This window comes from Rhinolophus sinicus, linkage group LG01, assembly GCF_036562045.2.
Source record: "Rhinolophus sinicus isolate RSC01 linkage group LG01, ASM3656204v1, whole genome shotgun sequence".
NCBI classification, from domain to species: domain Eukaryota; kingdom Metazoa; phylum Chordata; class Mammalia; order Chiroptera; family Rhinolophidae; genus Rhinolophus; species Rhinolophus sinicus.
Window position 1 is genome coordinate 22,380,465 of NC_133751.1, and position 22,173 is coordinate 22,402,637.

The following is a 22,173-nucleotide window of genomic DNA, read 5'->3' on the forward strand; positions in this document are numbered from 1 at the left end:
AAATACAATATTTTTATTTTTGGCACTTGGCTATGTCTAAAAATGGAACTCTTGTGTAGTAATGGGAACAGAAATACAAACAATTAAGCAATAAAAACAGCAGGATCTAAGAACACAAAAGAGAGATGGGAAGAGACGGGGAGAGAGACAGAGACAGAGACAGAGACAAAGAGAGAGAAAGAGGTAAGGAGAGGTATTGAGAGATTGAGAGAGACATCTTCTCTCTGATAATGAATAGTTTTAAAACAATTTGTTCCTTCTCCTTCCCTGGAAGTCTGTTCATGAAATTTCCTGTAGATGAGCTCAAATGGGTTAATTTTCTATTTGTGGGAATGCTGGTGTTGTTTTTGTTTTTCATTTTTTTACATTCTGTATTTTTATTTTCTCAAGTCTGGAGATATTCAACAGAAAGGAGTTGTTACCTCTTTTTACAGACGGGAAAACTAAGGCGCTTAGCAATTTATTACCTCACTGTCTTTGTATATAAACAGTGGTGAAAAATTGCTTATGTTTTCAAAATAAGAACGATACAAAAAGGAAAATACTTAACTCTAGACATATGAAGAGGAACTATAATCTCAGAAGGAAAAGGTGAGGCTTCTTGTCTAGCGTAATCTAACAATGAGAAGAATATCTGAAACGTGACCTATTCAAAAGAGCAAATCCAGGCAGTAGAGACCTGATGTTCTGGAATCAAGGGGAGGTCTCAAAGAAAACAACTTTCTCCAATGTGTCCTGTGGTTGCCTCTCCTATGGAAATTCCACAGCTCTGGACCTGTGGGGTGCTTAATAAGTAAACAATACACTGCACCCTTATATGTGTAATGATGGTCATAATAACTATATATTTTTCAACTCCAATTATCTACTAGGCACCATGCTTCCTAAATGCCATATAATCTTTTAATCCTCACAAAAATCTTGTAATACCGATGTCATAATTTTCACTTTATAGATGAAGAGTATAAAGCACTGATAAAGAGATCAGCTTTTGTAGTTGTGAGTAACATAGACTTATTATAATGTCAGGTGTGCCTGCCTCCAGGACTGAAGTGCAATCTGCATTACTGGGGAATGGGGAACTGTCAATAACTGTGCTCTTAAGTTTTATGTGCAACAAAAGACCAATCTGTTTTGGAGCAGGGGACATCTTTCTGAGGCCTTTGAAATCATATCACAAAATGATGCTTATGGAATGTATGCCTATGCAGACATAAAATCTGAGTAACACTGAGGCCTTTTTCAAACTACACCCACATCCCACCCCACATTCCCTTCTCTTCACGTCCTCAAGCAATAAAGTTTAGAACCACTGTTCTAAGAAGTCTTAAAATCCAGAGCAGGAAATAATATGCAGTGCTAAGCTAATATTATTAGAGGAGGGAAAAAAAAGGTCTTCTCTGTCTCTAGCTTATGCAAGGAACGATATTAGATACTTCTCAAATACCAATCAGTTAATCTCAAGTAGTCTGTTTATTGTGCTCCCATATTTTGAAATTTTAGAATTTAAAAACAGAAGTAATCCTTACGTAAGAGATAGATGCAAATCAATATTTATCATCAAATAAACATTTTACCACAGTGAGCTGAAGTAAGAAGTAAATATATTTGCTGTTTTTAGGTAGGCCTGGCAACCTTATACTATCCTATGTTTTGAAAAATCAGACACAAGAAAAGTGCTCATTGAACTTTTGTTGCATGGATATCTAAATTGAAAGAAACACTAGCCTGGGAATTTTTGACTAGTGAAGCTAGACTTTCATTCTAAATGAAGTAGAGCAAGTCTTACTTTCAAACTTTTACTGTGCATACCAACTGGTCTCAAATTGCTGAGCCTCTGTCATTGGAAGCATAATGACAAAGCAGTTGAAATCCACTCCTTTGGTATGTCACATTTGTTTCAGTCCTAGGATTTACCATTTATATGGTTTAGGAAATTATATAAAGCCCTGACTGTGGTGTTCTCACTTTTAAAAGAGGAATAATACTATCACAGTAGAAGCAATCCTACCTGATGTGTTTGGGATGAATAGTTGATGGATTAAACAAAAATACTAGTTAGAAAGGGAAACATAAAAATACATTAACACAAATATCTTTAATTTTTCTTAAAATATGTCAGAGGACAATTTTCTAATTTTTTCAATGTTTTCATGTGAGACAAATCTTTCATTAAACGTGGGACTGGTGACAGTCTTTTTATGTTTCATAAATTGTACCCACAATGCACCACTTTAGTGGATGCAGTCATTTATAAGCAAGAACACATAATGGCACTGATATAGTAAACTGAGAGATGGTTCAATCAATATTTTTATGATTTTTTAACAATAATTTACAGTTGAATGTTCAAATTTAATATGATAATGATTTTAGCTATTCCATTTTATTGAATCTTTCCAAGGAATTCAGTTATTCTCTTTCTTTTCTGAACCATGTTCCATTGGATTAGACAATTAAATTATACATATGTTACTAAATAAATTACAAGTAAATTATATATAGTACAATTTTTAATTAAAATTTTATATATTTAATGACATATAAACTACATAATTTGAAACATATATGTGAATTTATGCATGGATAGACAAGTAGACAGATAGATTAATAATATTTGTAAGGAAAGCTTTCAATGATATCGAGTTTACTACTTAATTAACTCTGGCACCTCAAAAAGTATGAAACAGTAACCCAATGCAGTTATTCTTAAATTTTTCAAGAAATGGACTCCTATGATAACCTGACAAGACCTGGGACATTTTCCTGAGAAAAGTAAACATACCCACATACATTTAAAGTATTATAAATATTTTCAAAGGGCCCATAGAGTCAACAATTTCATCCTATGGGTCTTATGGATCTATGATCTTAATTAAGAACACCTTTTTTTTTTTTTTTTTTTTTTCCTATGTGAGAAGCAATGTCATTTCTTTCTAATTAGGTTTGTGTTGATTGCTTCAGAAAGAGTTGCAAACCTCTGTAGTTTTTAATGTTTTGGCTTCCTTCTGTTGAATAAAGGTTTAAAATCTCATCAAACTAAATCTATACTCAAATAGGAGCAAAATAAACAAATAAAAACAATAAAACAAAACCAATTGAATTCCAAATCGATTTGAGTTTCCCAAGCCATTCTCCCCCTAAATCTTAATTCAACTACAGAGGGAGTGCTCTTAGTTATTCTCCACTTTACAGATTAGCTGACATTTTCAGCAGATGCTCCCAGCATTCCAAATAAAAGTGGGCTACTTTCAGGAACTACACTGTCAGATACATAAGATACTAAGCCACGTATAGCTACTTAAATTTTATTTAACTAAAATTAACTAAATTTAAAATTCAGTTCTTCCATCACACTAGCCATATTTCAAATGCTTAATACCCACATGTAGCTGGTGGCTACTGTTTAGGGAAGTGCAGAGAACATTTCATCACCTCAGAAAGTTCTAGAACACCGAAGTATTTCTGCTCTCAACAAGTGATTTGTATGCTTGCTGGCAGTCAGTATGTCTGTTTCCAAAACAGTCTATGCCAGTTGTTTAATATGAAATTGTATAACTTAGTTAAATATTATATAAACCAATTTAAATATGAATGTAAAAAGAATGAGAGATTGTTTATACATGAAAATTTTGGAAAGACTTAATAAAATTCCACCATTTTAAAATGCTATCGACTTAGATGAAGGTAAGGCAACTTCAAAAGATTAGAAAAAAACCATGGAGAAAATAGAATTCTGCTGTCAGATTTCTTTGTGTTGGATTTTCCCTTAAAGACATTTATGAAGCACCCAAAATTATAATTCAGATAATGTATTATGGGATTCATAGAAAAGATGATTAATATCTGTAATCGGCAACCCAAACTCAAAAATAGTACTTGGCAAATAAATATATAGTCGTGTTTTAAAATTGAAATAAAATATGTATTGTATGTATGTGTTAATTTTTAGGATCCATTTGTTCAAAAAATCTTTGTGGATTAACTGATCAACTACTGATCCCAAATATACTAAACAGGAATGTTCTTACTACACAGCAAAATTGTAGACACATCTTTTTTATTACTATAAATGCAATATTTTCATAATTGGCTGTGTTATTTCTACTTACCAAATTTAAGTTCTTTGAACTAAATTATATTTAAAAATTTATGGATAGTAACCTGATCTAATTCTAGATTTATGCATAACTAGTCTTTGAATTAAAATATAATTAACAACGATGTCATTAACTTTAACAATACCCAGTTGCCTGAATGTAAGACATTATACGGAGATGACAACACTTGAACTTTGTGTTCACTTTATTTATTCAGTTTTGATTTTTTCTGACTTGGAAATGCTATCTATCCATCTATCTATAGCATTAATTACTTGAGAAATAAGAAGTATAAGAATTTCATTGTTTTGTACATTTGAGATATAGATGCAAATGGAAACCTAAAATTACTACAACCAGGACTACTATAATTACTACTACTACTACTACCACTACTACTACTAAATTTCTTTCATTAAAATTAGCATCAAAATGATATTACATATGGTAGGTGTTGCATGACCAATAAATACTTTCATCTGTCAATTAAATTCAAGGAAATATTTAGACTGTCATGGATCACATGTCTATTTGAAATAACAGCAACACATGTATATTTAAAATAACATATAAGTGTGCAAGAATTTATCTTTTTTAGACATTGTAATTACTTGAAGATATTATAGATACTTCAAATTACTAGTTCAACTGTAAAAAGGCTATTAGGTTTATCAAAAGAACAAATTTACAACTTTACTGTGTGCCGCCTTCATATGAAAATGAAAAACTGGCTGCCCTTGGGGGCCAAATTTAGATTGACTGAAGAAGTCATTTTGAAAACAATGAGTATGCCTTCCTTGGTCTACCTCAGTCCTGATTATTTCCTTTTGTCTTAAAGTCTAGCTTATTATACTGCCTAGACCCTGAACTTGTTTAAGTTCATGATCCCTGTTACATAATGATATGTTGCATATCTTGTGGGGGGGCATAGGCAATTGACTTCTTAAGTTGGACTTAGTTATTATGGTTAGCATTTCATATTAACTTTATTCTTCCAACCAACACAATGTTAAGAAGTCAACCAATTCATACTTCCTTTTTCACTTATGATATACCACCAACTGCTAGGCCATGCACCTCTCCCCTGGAGAAGACTTCTGGAAGAAGAGGATATATCAGAGCAGAACTAGAGGGTAGGTAAGTTTCCTCTATGCCTAGAAAAATGAGTGTACTTGTATTTGAAAAGAAAGAACTAAAGGGATACAGAGTTCATATATCTACCATATTTGAGTCTGAAGATAAACTATTTTGTTATCTGTAGTCTTTCAGAAATAAAACCTTATTATCTCATTTCAATCAATCAATTAAACTTGGTTTAATGACACTACAGCAAAATCTATTGCTAACAATAGAAAACTACCCAAAATTTATTAATTGCAAATGTAAAATATTTCTTCTTAGATTATTAATCTGGACAGAAAGCTGGACTGTGTCCATACTAATGGATCGACCCTGAAAAAAATCAGGAAATATTCTGCGTTTCAGTTTGGTCATCTGGAAAATGGGCCATTTGACCTCTTACCATTTACAAACCTAGATTTTTTTTTTTTTAATTTCAATCAAGTACTATTCAAGTGCTTACCAAATAAAAGTACACATAATTTATACAGTTTACAATCCAACTTTACTATGTACAATCTAAACATATAAAAAGTAACAAGAAACAGAAGGCTGAATATAATTGGAGTCAAGTAAGCCGTCCAAGAGTTCAGAGTGAAATGAAACAAACAAGATTTAAGAGGGGACAGAATTAGGGAAGAAACATGGGTAGTAAGTTGATTTAACTCACACATTCCACATAGCATCACGTGAGGTTAAAAATGAAGGCACACACAAAACAATGCCAATTTAAAAATTCAAGAACCATCATTAAACTTTTGACGTTCCCAAAAGTTAAACGTCATATTCCTAATTTCTCTTAAATTCTAAATTTTTAAAGTTTGAAGAAGTCTACTTAAATATAGAATCGCTCCACTGTACATGTTCTTATTTCATTTAAAAATGTTTTTGTTCATTCACCAAGGAGTTCTTGAATTCACCCTACAAGCTGGGCACTATGGTAGGAGTTGTGAGTTTTGAAAAAGACAGCTATTTCTGTACACAAGGAAGTTAGATTTATTATAAATAACAGATTAGCTTGCTTCACAAATCACATTCAAATGGTATATCACATGCTTAATCAAGACTGGCCTCTAGACCTCATAAACAGTCTTAAAAATTCCTTATCCCATAATGATATATTCTGGAGAGCCTAGAAATATTTTGGGAAACACAAGACATTACTGACGAAGCATAGTTTATATTAAGGTATGTACATGTTCTCACCATTGCTCACAAATGATCTAAAGTTCACCTCAATCCAACAGTTAAAAAAAAAAAAGTATGTACCCTGCAGGAGGTACAAAGGTAAGTCAAAGTCATCTTTGGGTACTTGTACTTACTATTAATGGAAGTTGGAGAAAACCCTGTGGGAATAAAAGATGTAAGGGCTATGAGGATTCAAAACTGAAAACGTCTTCTGAGAGAGAGTAAAGGCTTTATGGATGGAAGGTGATATACAAGGATCCGGAAGAACATATTAACAGGTGTGTGTTTGCTTGGAAGTAGTGGTGGATGGTAAGAATGAGTAAGCATGTAAGAGATAAATGTTCTTTGATACATCAGAACCTTCACCTAATGATCTTTCATTCACAGGCATTCTCTATGGGTCTTTTAGGGACTTAGTATGGGCATAGTCAAGATCAATAACCTCAAGAATTATTCTTATATTCTGTTGAAAACCAGGCATGGGTATGAAGTACCGCTCAGAGTGGCAGAATTCTGTATCACATCATCTGAGGGATCCTGGGGAATCACCTATGCTCATGAGTCAGCATTTGATAATAGGGAATAACAGAAACAAAATGATTATTTACAGAAAGTGACTCATTTATTCTAATAACAGTTCATGTACTGCTGCATTGTTTTCAAGAAGACTCAGTCCAATTGCCAAGCAATTTATCTGATTCTCTTAAAGTTACTTTGGCCAATTTAGTTCATGAACTGAATTAGGCTTTTCTGTTAAGGCCAATCAACTGCCTTGCCGTTTGTTTTTCTTCCCTTTCCTTCTTCCCTCCCTTTCTTTCTTCCTCTCCTTGATATCTTCCTTTCCACTCCAACTCTTTCCTGCCTCATTCCACAAAGCATTTAAGCTAAATCGGCCACTATGAGCATAAAGATATATATACCAGGGGTGCCAAAAAAATGTATACAAGTGGACACTTTGGTCAACATTGCTCAAGCAGTAGTTTGCCATAATCAGAAGTTTCTGGACGTTGATGGTAACCACTTTGAGCACCTCTTGTAACTGCAGAAGTCAAACGTGGCTTGTATTCATCTTTTGTTATTGGTATATATTATTACGATTTTAATAGTTTTTTCTTTTCTTAAAATGTATATACATTGTTTTGGCACCGTGTGTGTGTGTGTGTGTGTGTGTGTGTGTGTGTGTGTGTGTACAAATTAGTGTCCCAAAATATCAAGAGAGAGTTTAAGTAAAGTATGGTTAACTGATATTGAACTGTTTCGTGAATTTTCAAACTTTCTCTGTTATAAAATATGGAAACCCTGGTATACAATAAAACATGACGAGTGAAAATTCTTAAAGGACTTATTCAGTCTGTATAGCTGTTCCCCCATTGAATGTTAACTCTTTAAATGTGCAATGTTTCCACATGGTTTCTTAGACATAATTTGACTCTTTCTAGATACTGACACAAGCAGGAGTCCTGAATCTTTAAAAGTAATCCTATCAATGTGTGCATTTTCCATTTATAATTTTTAATAAATACATAGTAAGTTAAATTACCACAACAGCTGGGTGAGAAAAATTTATCATTAAACACTAGTGAGAGCATAATTCTCCCATGTAGTATTCTCACTCTATTTTCTTCATTGATGCTAATTATATCCTCTGCTTTTCAGAATTACTATAATTTCTGAATGACTAACACAATGGGTCATAGTTAAATCTTTGTCAATTTTCAGCCATTCTTCTATAGTACCAGACTACTTTAGATAGAGCAGATAAGAGACCACAATTCTATGCATTTATCATAGTATTTTTTATGAGGTTATCCTTAAACTGCTCATCATCATAGTTCAATTCTGTGACATATTTTAGTTCACTGCATGGAAACAGGCATTTATTGGCAACAATATTATATTTGGCCCATCAATGTCTACATGACTTGGTCTCCAAATCCATACACTGAATATTGGGATACACACAAATACATACATTCTCACACAAGAAAGGGATCCTAGGCTCTCAAGGGCTACACTAATTACAAAGATGTAATTGTTTACCACTCAGTTGTGTTTCTTCTAACTTTGGGTTGAACTATCACCATTAGACACATCACTGTTACTCTTTGCTATGAGTCACTGTCTTTTTCATCACTTCTTTCTCTCTCTGTCCCTTTTCATCTCTTGTCTATGCTCCTGCCTTTTGTTCATTGTCTCTTGACTAGTCCTTAAAACAATTTTTCTTTCTTAGAGACTACTACTTTTTAACTTCTGCATACCAGTCAAATAATTTTTCTTAAAATCTTTAGTATTAAGCTTTCTATGGCTCGTGCGTTCTTCCTGTTGGTGACTGAAAAGTTTCTTCCAAACTACCACTGTTGGTGGATTCTAGATTCTGAAATATTCTGGATGCCAGAGTTGCACAGAAAGTTCATCACCACACAGCCAGGGTCTTAGAGTTTCTTAACATAAATACTTGTATCTACAAATGTCTTCTTATGTATTCAATGTTTCATGTTTGAAGTTTAAATTAGTTCTAGTATCTACAACTATTTAATTCTAGCCTCTCTATATAAATTGCACCATTCACTGCCACTAAAGTTGACAGAAAGCTAATGGACTCCAAAGAGACCCATTTGTGTTGTACAGACAGAATATTGTGGGTGCCATTCCTTCAAACCAAAATGTGATCCAGACCTCATATTATATTTCACATGCTTATCTATTATTAATTTCTTGATATGGTTCTGATTTAGTTGTTTCTGGTTTATGCAACAGATATAGCTGTATAAAAATAAAGGGCAGAAGATAAGGGAAGAAAATAAAGGGTAGAATACAATGAGCTGGTTTTGAAATTGGTGCTGAAGTAAATACCATTCGTCTGGAAATTAAGGAATTTAAAAATTCAAAAGAAATATACACAACCTAAATTTAGGATTATAAACTGTAATGAGCTTACTAATAGAAATGAATTTGTTCTATTCTTTTTATTTTAGAGAAAGAGCACTCCTGAATTTTAAATTGTATGTGTAGGATGAGAGGAGACAGTCAACAGAGTCGAGAAACAAGTCAAGTACATTACTGATGCAGAAAAGTCTGGGAATTAAATTTAGGGGAATTTTTAGGACCAATAAACAAAACTCAGATTTGTGATCACTGTTGTAATTTATAAATATTCAATAGAAATCATCACAGAGTGAGATCTTACACTCATTCATTCAACCAATAAATGTTTAATTCTTATTATGTGTGAGGCATTGCAGGGGATACAATGAAAAATAAGACATGGACTTTGCCCTCAAGGGGCTTACAGTCTAGTATGGAAAAAAATAAACAAGCACTTAGATAGCCACAACATAAAGGAGAAAGTGATGTGTCATAAGAAAGAATCAGTCAATGTGCTATGGAAGTCATTAACACTGGTAGACACTTTTTAAAAAAAAATTTTATACTGTAGGGTCTACATAGCTAATAAAAATAAAAGAAAGACCAATGATCATTTTGAAATTTTAAGTGCCAAATTTTGTGAATCAATGGTTGAAAAAATCTGCAATATTAGTGTAGTTTAAGTCACTACTCACCAGCCCTTAGAAATGTTTGATCACAGAGTAACAACCTATTAGAAATACCATCTTGCAAGTGTTTATAACCAGATGTAAATTGAATAATCTAATATTTAGGGATGAAAGAATCATTTTCATGTAATAAAGGCACAAATTAACTATCCAAAATACTCATGACACATTACCTTCTTGCACAGAAATTGACTCAATAAGATTAAGATGATGAAGAATTCCTCGGTGGCTCAAGTGTGCTCCAAGGAAAGCTAGAAGGTTGTACAGTTAACTCCCAGGGTGTAACTCTAAACCATACAACCTACTACCTCAACCCGGATGCACACAGCTTCAACTGTTGCTTCAAACTCCTTATCATATCTTCAGTCAGCTCCTCCAAATATGGCGGCCATACACCTAAGGGCTTGGCAAGGATGTAGATATAATACACTAACATTTTACCAATCGACTTAATATGTGCCCACTAGGACTATCTTAACCTCTTCGGTTTCCAGAATAGGTCATACAAAATGTTTTCTGACATCTCTCCTGGCATAGTTCTACTAGCAATTAATAATATTTTAAAAACCCAATAGCATTCTGCTTCATTTTTCAAGAGAAAAAGGCTCAATAGTAACACATAAATCCAGTATTGTCTTTAATTTTCTTACTGAAGTTGATGAGATGCGCTAACCACTGAAATATGACCTGATGTTTCTGAACAGTATCTAGGCAGATCTTGGTTCAAACCATGCTATAAAAAATTAAAGTTTATTAAGCAATTTACTACACTTGGATTCAAACTTGAGGAGCTGAGATATAAACGCTTCCAAGTGGTCAACAATTGAATCCTGCCTTGTAAGACAGCTGAGAATTAATACATACATAAAAAATGAAGGAAAATATAATTACCTCAAAAGTACTCAACTAGAGTTTAACCGGAGTTTGACTGAAATATTATTTAACAGCACTGTGTATAGCATTTTGTCAGATTACCACACTGACACAGACCCATAGAAGCGAGCTTGTGCGGTCCACTTCACCACAAGATCGGATCTACGGGTTTATGCCAATGGGCAACATCTCACATGGCCTCCCTATTAAAGCAGAACTTGTAAATAACTGATGAAATTAAGAAATGAGCATAATAATATCGGTCATTTAGTATAAATATTTTAAATGCTGAAATGTTCTAAGTATGCATATTCCCATTTAAAGGCCTTAATAAATATTCTAAGTACAGGTTTATATACATGAGAATTTAAAAAATACTATATTGAAAGATTTTTTTCACAGATTACTTTTGTTTAATAGTGAGCATTTTAAAATTAGGCTATTCTAATTAACGATGAGTTTTAAAAGAAAGAAATCCGTCCACGTATGTATAAATTATGTAACTGTGAGGCAGGAATGTAGTGTTATGAGCCTATAATTAAGACCAAGTTAACTATTAAGCTAATTGTGTAAGAGTTAGATTGTGTTTGTTCTAATTCTTATAAAACCTCACATACTGGTTTCAAGGAATTGATAACATAACTTTCTCATAAAACAAGTAAAGTCTTGTTGACTAGGTAGAAAACAAAGGAAGTTATTTAAAAGTCCTAAAAATATATATATAGCTGTCTATATTTGGAATAATATTGAAATTAACAATATTTTCATAATTAATATCAAATAACTAAAATTAATCAAACATGAATAGCATTATTACTACTACTGTGCGCTAACATTTATACTCCAGATCTATTGCATAAAAGAGGATATGATCTCTCTTATACATGATATATATAAATATATTTTTCAAAAATGATATAGCTAAAACAATATATGGCTATATACAACTCTCACCTGGTCAACAGGTTGGGCAAAAATAATTATTTAAAAAAAATTAAATCACCAGACAATAAGCAAACACACAAAGAATAAACATAAAGCCAGCCATATACCCCTTTTTTTAAGATTCTAAGCTCAACAGCAACAAAATTATAATTTGTGCCATCATTAATCGTTTTACTCATATCAACAATATTTAGCATTTTTAAATTATACCTTCATTGTGAAAAATAGTAATACTATATAAAATTTTCTGGTTTTGCATGTTTTGAAATAAATGTTTTATAGACTTTACATGACGAATTCTGTCTACGTAATTTTCACCATTACTTGTATTCAAATTATTCCCATAGTTATTAATAAGTATAGTAAAAAAATCAACATTCATGCATTCAATTATAGTAAAAATATTTCAACATAAATTCATAAATTTATATATGAAATTAAGAGCAACCTTGTTTTGGGTTTTATCAAAACTATAAGAATGTATACTTTGCTTTCATTGTCTTATTAGATCATATATTTTTAAAAAGCATGACTTTACTCCCTCCCCACAGATTTCTCTTCCCTACACATGGTACAACAAATTATAAAATACACTTTTTCTTTTTTCCTAAACAACTTTCTATTCAATCATATTTCACCTATGTTATATGGATGTATATATAGACATATAAGCAAAGGGACTCAAAGTGTATACTGCTCACAAACTCAGACAAATTTTTTCACAAAGTAAGTAATATTTTAAATTCTCAAACCATCAATGAAAATTCCAACAGCTAGGTTCATAAGGAATATGAAACGAATTCTTATAACTAAACACAGTCAAAATTATTGTTTCTCTTAAAAAATATTAGCTGCTCTTTTGCTTTTTATTTTTACCTGAGATGATTTCTCCTATGATCACTGTCTTCACTTCTCATATCCATTTTAAGTTTTTCCCTAAAACAACCACAAAAGGAGAAATATCAGACAGCTGCTCTCTAGGAGGAGCATTTGGGTAGATGGTGGGAAGGAAGGTAGACGATCGAGAAGAAAACACAATATCAAAATGGGCAAAACCTTTTAAACTATTCTTTTAAAAGGCTTGGAAGACTCCTAGAGCCCCACCCAAGGCTACTCATATGACATATAATATGGTTTCATAGTTTGCATTTATGCGTTCATTTTGGTTGGTGTTGTTTTCACAGTAACAGTTTTGAAAGTGAAAGGAGGCATGGCTGTTGAAGAAGCGACTAGGTTTTGCACAATGAACTAGTGAAAGCTGAAAAGAGATTTGGATTTGGCATGGAGCTTAATAAGATAATTAAGAGTATAGAGATTAATGGTTCCTAAAAATAACATTTAAAATAATGTTTTTCAACTAAAGGGTCTTGAAACATGAAAACAGGTTTATAAATGTTAATTAAGCCTGTGAAAGTTGATGTTACATTAGCTGAGGCAGCATAAAGGAACAAGAGCTGTTTTTTAAAATAATTAGGAAAGAATAACCCCAAAACTTAATAAAACGTTTATTTGAATGTTACCAGTACATAGGGTAATTGTTATTTCCCATAATTCTTTGTAGAATAATAAAAAAGAAAGTAGAATTCATCGGTTCTGTAATATTTTCTCATTGTTTACCCTATGTACTTTCAATATAATAAAATATGATTTTAAAAGCACAAGTTTGCTTAAAGTTGGCAAATATTACAGTATCAATTTGTAATACGCAAATTATTGTATACTGTATCATTAATATATACTGCATATTTCAAAAACATTTTCTTTTTAACATATTTTAAACATGTTTAGAAAGTTTTACTCAAAATTAAAATAGGTGGAATACATCTGCTAATCCTTTCTCATTGAACCAGGCAAAATTGGGTTTTGTTATAAAATGCTTAAATTGCTTAGCAATATAATTCTACAAACAGACATAATAATTAGAATGCAATGCATTTATCAGCTGAGCCAATATATTGTTTTTAACTTAAAACAAGTTTGTATGTACTTTTTCCACTAAAACAGTTAATGGATATTTCCAACACTTTTGCAATAGTTCTAAGACAAATGCTTTTTTTAAAAGTATATTTTTTTAAAAAGTATTATGTGGAAAGAGCTTCTTTCATACTTAGCAACTGAGAACATGACCTTTTCAGCTACATTTCTGTAATACTGAAATTCTGGTAAATTATTTAACACTAGCTTCGCTCAAACTAATTTTATTTATCAGTAGTTTAATGCATATTCTAATATGACCCGTTTTTTAGAAGTTCAAAAAGTTTTTTTCTTCCACATTTCAAACTATGAGTCACAGTACATGAAAGATTTAGTTTCTTTACCAACTAGGTCTAAACACTCACTTTTCTTAGACAGCAAAAATTAATACTGTACACAAAAAGCACAGAAAACAGTAATGTCATTTCAAAGCTTCTATGTACAACAAAAATAAAAACATGTACTATATTTCTCATAGAGATTTTTCTATTTTTACTTAAGTTTCTATTCTAAACAGGATTAGAGCAAGAGAGCCAAAGGAGAAAGTTAATAAGAGTAAAGTGGGTGATGAGTTAAATAAGAGTAAACTGAAAGTTCAAGGATTCCCTTTTATATAATATAACAGTAGGCTTTAAAAGAAACAACAAAAAAAGTTATACCTGATATGAAAGGTGCGATTTCACCAAGTGCAACACATTGCTAATTATGCCATATTTTTGAAATAATAAAAATAAAGAAGGCTCATTTAGTAATGTTGCCTTATAAAGCTGATTTACAAAGCTCGATGTCTCTGCAGTTATACAAGCCAATGTTTGCCTTTTTTTTTTTTTTTTTTTTGGTTTGTTTTGGTTTGGATTTTTTGTTTGTTTTTGTTTTTGAGCAGGAACGTCTCTCTTTTTTTTCCCCCAGCACTGTTGCATGGAGTGGGACAAACTCTGATATTTTTTCTCTTCAGGGCTCTTGTTATTTCTTGGAGAAAAGTACCAGGGTGCTTGTCTTCTTTTTCTTCCTTCTCGGTATTCCAGGCACAAAGCACTGCACAGAAGCTGCACCAATCCTTGCCGTCCCTGGCAGAAGAATGGTAGAAGGTGGGAGAGACCAGGAATCCTTCCAGGCTCTGCTGACTTTAGAAATGAGGATTGCACACGTTTGTCTCCTGAACCAAAAGGGTGAGAAGGCAGGGTGCCAGTTTGCTACACTGCTGCAATGATCTCATGCTCACTGCTGCTGTCGTCCTGTTTGCCCAGTTCAAATGCCTGTTCATTATAAACCAAAAAAAAAAAAAAAAGAACTACTTGGATTCTTCAGCAAGCAGAATGGGTATTAACATTAAAAAATACCAGCAGTAAGAAAAAAAGCAAAAAGCGAAATGCACATATAATTTTAGGATTCACTTGTTATGCCTCAATATTCTGTTTATATTTTCCTTCTTTTTCTTTTTTTTCCTATTTGGAGATAAGCAGCAGAATTTATCAGGCGTGAAAGGGACAGCCTCCTGGTGGCCTGCCAAAAACCCAGAATAAAGGCGAAGTTGTGCTTCAAAGCTCAGTCGCTTGCTGAGTCTGGCTAAAGTCAAGTATTAAGATCCACCATTTTCTGAGCCATGCTAGAAAAGAAGAAAAAAGTCAGGACGGTTGCTGCTTTCCAAGTCTCCGTTGGCACCATCACAAAATCTCAGTCGTAAGGTCACATGATTCTCTGCCAAATGTAGAGTGCGTCCCCATCAACCATTCTGCTGATACTGCGAAGGCAGCTATTGTCTCGTTTAGACCCAAAGTTCAGCCCACTCTTCATTGAATTAGCTGAAAAACGCATCACCTTTGGGGGCTGGGAGTCATGGAAACGTCTACCTGGCAAGCTGCCCACTTTTTCTGCCCATCAACCAGAGATGGAATTGTGCTGCCTAATGCAATGATGACTTGGAATGTGAAGAGTCGTCCAAAGTGAATCTGATTCTTGCAACGCCTGTTTCAGTTTGCACAGAAAACTCTGGCTTCTTGTAGTTCAGAGGAGGGGGGGTGGGAATCTTTCCTACTAAATGTAGCAAATAAAGGTCTGAACATGCCTACTCTGCAACTTTATTTCACAACACACCCAAATTGTTCTCAAATGAAAAGATTGAACTCCCTGCAAGTCTTCTGAGTTTAAGGGATGCCTTCCACTGTTTCCTTTTCCTTCACAGCGAATGCAACAAGCAGGGTATTTGTTTAAGATTTAAAATCTCAGAGATTCTTCTTGTTTTTTACTACTTTCTGATTTTATCTGGGACTGATTTGGGGCTACATGGCCACAAAATCCACTGGCAAACCTGGGGATGCCTGATTGCTGCAATCTCCGTCAAAGTGGTCCCCTGAGAGGAGAGCCAGTTGTCTCTTTGACCACACAAAACCCTGAAACTAGGTCCTGTGGCAATCCTCATCACTACCTAGCACAGATGCTGTGCATGTTTGCTGAGATGGACTCATGGAAGAAGTGTTCTTTCTGTTCCTTCACTACCTACAGTTTGAAAGATGCAGGTAATGTATCAACAGCTCTTAGGCAGTAAAATGAAACGATTCCCCCTCCCCAATGAATTTCCATTCTACCAGGCGACTGAAGTTCCCATGGACAAACATTTCCATACTTTCGAACAAAAGCACATTTCCTTAAGCAGAATCTAAAGCCAATTGGAAAAGCAAGTCTTATTAGTATTTAAATCAAGCATAGTAGTACTTAAAAGAATCATGTTCTCCTATCTGCATTAAAAAAAAAAAAAAGAGAGATGTTTCAATGATGGGAAGATCTTTATCTAAAGTATAATTATGTTGGTAAAATTTTAAAGTTACATCCAGGGATTTACAAAATGATGGACTAACATTATCCCTCCTCCATGTATACACACACCACACACACACACACACACACACACACACACACACACAGCACAATATATGACAAAGATATAAAAAGATAACCCAACCCTGACTTGCCTGATAAAAGAAAACCATTAAAAAAGAAAAAGATTCAGGGATCTAGGAAACATCCTAAAAATGGTCTTTTTTTAGTGTCATGTTCTTCAGTTCACTTTCTTTAGGAGCAATAGGAGTAAATGTGCACAAATACACACATACGCATATACACACGCACACACACACACATTGGAACCATTCTGGCGTCCTCCCCATATGTAATTCAAAATACAAACAATTCTAAACCATGAAACAAAAACTTACACATGCGATGAAATTAAAATTGCTTTTTCTACGTTGTGAAATTCTGGACAAATTTTGCTCATGTCTTAAGTGCTTAGAGTGCCTGATAGGTAATCAAGCATGGTATGCAGACACATCTGTCCCATGCTTCAGCACAGCAAAAAGCAAGTAGATAAGCTCTCACAGAAAGAAAATGTTAATTTTTCAGTTCTTATTCACTTATTCAGCAGATATTTATTAAATAAACGTAATAGGCACAGGGGAACAGCAATGAATCAAATCGACATGCCCCCATGTGGGAGTCATTCAAGAACTTTCAAGTGAGAAAAGCTCACTTCTAATCATAAGTGTTGCTGGTCCTAAAGGAGCATTTATTGGCAACAAACTAGTCAAGAAAGAAACTGGTAGAAAGTGGAAGTGAAATGGATATTAAAAAATAAAGGTAGAGATGTATTTTTTGTCTCAAGTTTTCTCTTTTTTGTATAAAATTTATTAATCAGATTTTTATAATTCTGTTTAATTTCCTTAAAGAACCTAATGTGAAAATTGCATGGTACCCAGCCAATTAAAAAAAAGAAAGAAAGAAAGAAAAAAGAAAAAAAGAAACAGGAGATGTTCATTTACAGGAAGATGGAGTAAACTTAGATTTTCCCTAATCCTACTGCTAAGTACAACTAAAACCCTGGACATTATGTATAAAATAAATGTAAGAAATATTCTGAAAGACAGATGAGTCAGGGACCTCAGGACCCAAAGATCAACATGGCGGTGAGGTCCCTGGATTTTAGTTTTGCCTTGTATATCCAAAACTTGTAGCTAAAGAAGTCTGTAATCCAAAGATACCAACTGGAAGACTAGAAAGCCCCAACAAAAGCCTGCTCTCTCTAGGCAAAGGAACAATAAAGGGCAGCCTAGAAAAAACAGAAAGCACTGTAACAATATTACTTTGCTTCAAACATCACACAAAGGCTCAATAGGGAGCCTAGCACTGATTCTTGCTAGACTAGAAAACAGCATCCTAACCTCCTCTCTTTAACCCCAGGAGGTATAGGGAAGTCTGAATAAGGAATTGAGACATTCACTCCTTCCAGGGGTTCCCTCCCTCACCCCAATACAGTGTCAGTTTCATAATTAAAAATGAGACAATAAACAAGAAGACATAACACATCAATATATAAGCTTCCAATCGGAGCACCAAAATATATAAGGCAACTACTAACAGACTTAAAAGGAGAAACTGACAAAAACACAATGATAGTAGGGTCCTACATATCCCATTGACAGCCATGGATAGATAATCCAAAGAGAAAATCAATAAGGAAATATCAGTCTTAAACAACACATTAGACCAAATGGATACAATTGACATTTACAGAGCCTTTCATCCTAGGACACCAGACTGTATATATTTTTCTAGTGCTCACAGAACCTTCTTAAGGATAGACCACATGTTGGGACACAAAAATAGCCTCAGCAAATTTAAGAAGACCGAAATCATACCACATACGTTCTCCAACCACAATAATTTGAAATTGAAGATCAGCTGCAAAAAGAAAGCAGGTAAAACCACAAATATGTGGAGATTAAACAAAATGTTACTAAAGAATGACTAGGTCAAAGAAGAAATAAAAGGAGAGATCAAAAGATATATAGAAACAAATGAGAATGAAAATACATTGTATCAAAATTATTGGGATGTGGTGAAAGCAGTATTAAGAGGGAAATTTACATCATTAACAGGCCTACCTCAAGAAACAAAAAAAATCCCAAGTAAACAATCTAACATTACATCGTAAAGAATTAAGAATAGAACAAAAGAAACCCAAAATTAACAAAAGGAAGGCAATAATAAAAAAATTAGAGCAGAATTAAACGAAATAGAGAGCAAAAAGCCAATAAAAGAATTCCTGCAACAAAGAGCTGGTTCTTTGAAATGATTAATAAAATTGACAAACCTCTGGCTAGACTCACTGAGGAAAAAAGAGAAAAGACACAAATAAGCAAAATCAGAAATGAAAGAGAAGTTACGAAGGATACTGCAGAAACACAAAGGATCATACATGAATAGTATGAAGGACTATGTGCCAAAAAATTCAATAACCTAGAAGAAATGGACAAGTTCTTAAAATACATAGCTTCCTAGACTGAATCACAAAGAAATGGAAAATCCGAACAGATTGATCAACAGTAAAGAAATTGAAACGATCATCCAAAACCTCCACAAAATCAATGGTCCAGGACCAGATGGCTTCACTAGTGAATTCTACCAAACATTCAAAGTTGATTTAATACCTATCCTCCTCAAATTCTTTCAAAAAGTTGAAGAAGAGGCAATACTTCTTCACTCATTTTATGAGGCTAACATTACCTTGATATCAAAATGTGGTAAGGATAACACAAAAAAAGAAAACTACAGACCAATATTTCTGATGAATATAAATGCAAAAATCCTAAACAAAATACTAGCAAATTGAATACAACAATACATTAAAAAGATTACATATTACGATTAAATGGGTTTTATTCCAGGGGCCCAAGGATGGATCAACATACATGAATCAATAAATGTGATACACCACATAAACAAAATAAAGGATAAAAATCATATGTTCATATCAATAGATGCAGAAAAAGCATATGACAAAGATACAACATGCATTTGTGATTGAAATACTTGGGAATAAAATGGGAATGAAGGAAAGTACCTCAACATAATAAAAGCCATGTATGAAAAACCCTCAGCCAATATTCCCTATGATCAGCAACAAGACTGAGATGCCCCCTGTCACCACTGTTATTCAACATAGTATTGGAAGTCCTAGCCAGACAGCAATCAGGCAAGAGAAAGAAATAAAGGGCATCCATATTGGGAATGAAGAAGTTAAACTGTCACTATTTGCAGATGACATGATTCTTTATATAGAAAACCTTTAAAATTCAAAAACCAACAAACAAAATATAGAAACCTATTAGGATAAATAAATAAATATAGTAAAGTTTCAGGACACAAAATCAATGTACAGAAATCCATTGTGTTCCCATAACAATGAATATACACAAAAATGAAATTTCAGAAAAAGAAATGAAAAAAAATTCTTTTTGCAATTGCAACAAAAAAGGATAAAATACCTAGGAATAAACTTTTTTTTAAAATTAAAGTTTATTGGGGTGACAATTGTTAGCAAAGTTACATAGATTTCAGGTGTACAATTCTGTATTACATCATCTATAAATCCCATTGTGTGTTCACCACCCAGAGTCAGTTCTCCTTCCATCACCATATATTTGATCCCCTTTATTCTCATCTACCACCCCCTCCCCTTTTACCCTCCAGTAACCACTAAACTATTGTGACAACATAGATGGATCTTGAGATTATATTGCTAAGCAAAATAAGTCAGACAGAAAAAGCAGAGAACCATATGATTTCACCGATATGTGGTATATAAACCAAAAGCAACAAACGAACAAGACAAACAAATGAGAAACAAAAACTCATAGACCTAGGAATAAACTTAACAAAGGATATGAAGGATCTATATACTGAAAGCTATAAGACATTATTAAAAGAAATTGAAGAAAACACACAAAAAATAGAAAGATATTCAATGTTCACAGATTGGAGATTTATTATAATTAAAATGGCCATAATACCTAAAGCAATATACTGATTTAATGTAATCCCTATCAAAATCCCAATGACGTTTTTTAAATGTATAAAACAATAAGTCATCAGGTTTGCATGGAATCACAAAAGACCCCAAATAGCTAAAGCAATCGTGAGAAAAAAGAACAAGGCTGGAGGTATCATACTCCCTGACTTCAAATTAGACTACAAAGTGACAATAATCCAAACAGCATGGTACTGGCAGAAAAACAGACACACAGACCAATAAAATAGAATTGAGAACCCAGAAATAAACTGACACTTTATATGGGCAGATAATTTTTGACAAAGAAGCCACAAACAAACAATGAAGAAAAGAAAGCCTCTTCAATACATGATACTGGGAAAATGGGCAAACCACATTCAAAAAGAATGAAACTAGGCTGCTATCTGTCACCATATAGCAAAATTAACTCAAAATGGATCAAAGTCCTAAACATAAGACCAGAAACAATAAATTGCATAGAAGAAAGCTTAAGGTCCAGTACTAAATTTATGGAACTTGTGTTCAGAGAAGATTTTATGAATTTAACCAGAAAGGCAAGGGAAGTAAAAGCAAATATAAATGAATAAGACTATGTCAAACTAGAAAACTTCTGCAAAGCAAAGGAAACCATCAACAGAACAAAGAGGCAAACAACTGAATAGGAGAAGATATTTGCAAACAGCACCTCCAATAAGGGACTGATATCCAAAATACAGTGGGTGCCAAAAAATGTATACACATTTTAAGAAAGGAAAACTGTATTAAAATTGTAATACTCAATACATACCGATAAGATGAATAGGAGTCACGTTGACTTCTGCAATAACAAGAGGTGCTCAAAATGGTTACCATCAGCATCCAGATACTTCTGATTACAGCAAACTACTGTTTGAGCAACGTTGACCAAAGTGTCCACGTTGCAACCTGAACAACACACTTGTATACATTTTTTGGCACCTCCACATATAAAGAAATCATAAAACTCAATGACAACAAAAAAACCAAACGATCCAATTAAAAAAAATGGACAGAGGACCTGAACAGACACTTCTCCTGAGAAAACATAAAAATGGCTAACAGATATATGAAAACAATGCTCAGCTTCACTAGTTATTAGGGAAATGAAATTCAAAATCACAATGAGATACCATCTGACACCTGTTAGAATTGCTACTTTCAACAAGTCAAATAATAACAAATGTTGGAGAGATTATAGAGATAAGAGAACCCTCATACACTGCTGATGGGAATGTAAATTCGTAGAGCCACTGTGGAAAATAGTATGGAGGTTCCTCAAAAAATTAAACATAGAATTACCATATGACCCAACAATCACTCTTCTTGGGTATCTACCCAAAAAATCTGAAAACATTTATCTGTAAAAATATATGTACCCCTATATTCATTGCAGCATTATTCACAGTGGTCAAGATATGGAAACAACCCAAGTGTCCTTAGCTAGATGATTGAATAAAGAAAATGTGGTACATATATACAATGGAATATTACTTGTTCATAAGAAAATATGAAATACAGTCATTTTCAACAACATGGATGGATCTTGAGATTATCATGC

General features: G+C 33.3%; 1 long non-coding RNA gene across 12 annotated transcripts in view; it reads right to left on the reverse strand.

The window, feature by feature from the left end:
- The window catches only part of LOC109447544 (uncharacterized), a 659,535-nt gene that overhangs the window by 182,465 nt on the left and 454,897 nt on the right, over nucleotides 1-22,173 (reverse strand). For 10 of the 12 annotated variants that reach the window (XR_012494223.1, XR_012494217.1, XR_012494213.1 and 7 more), the window contains one exon: nucleotides 12,656-12,715. The exons of 1 other annotated variant lie outside the window; for it this stretch is intronic. This is a non-coding gene — a long non-coding RNA (uncharacterized LOC109447544). Of the gene's footprint in view, nucleotides 1-12,655; nucleotides 12,716-14,412; nucleotides 15,707-22,173 lie in introns of those variants that run through there. One more of the 12 variants, XR_002137383.2, reaches the window with a different exon arrangement.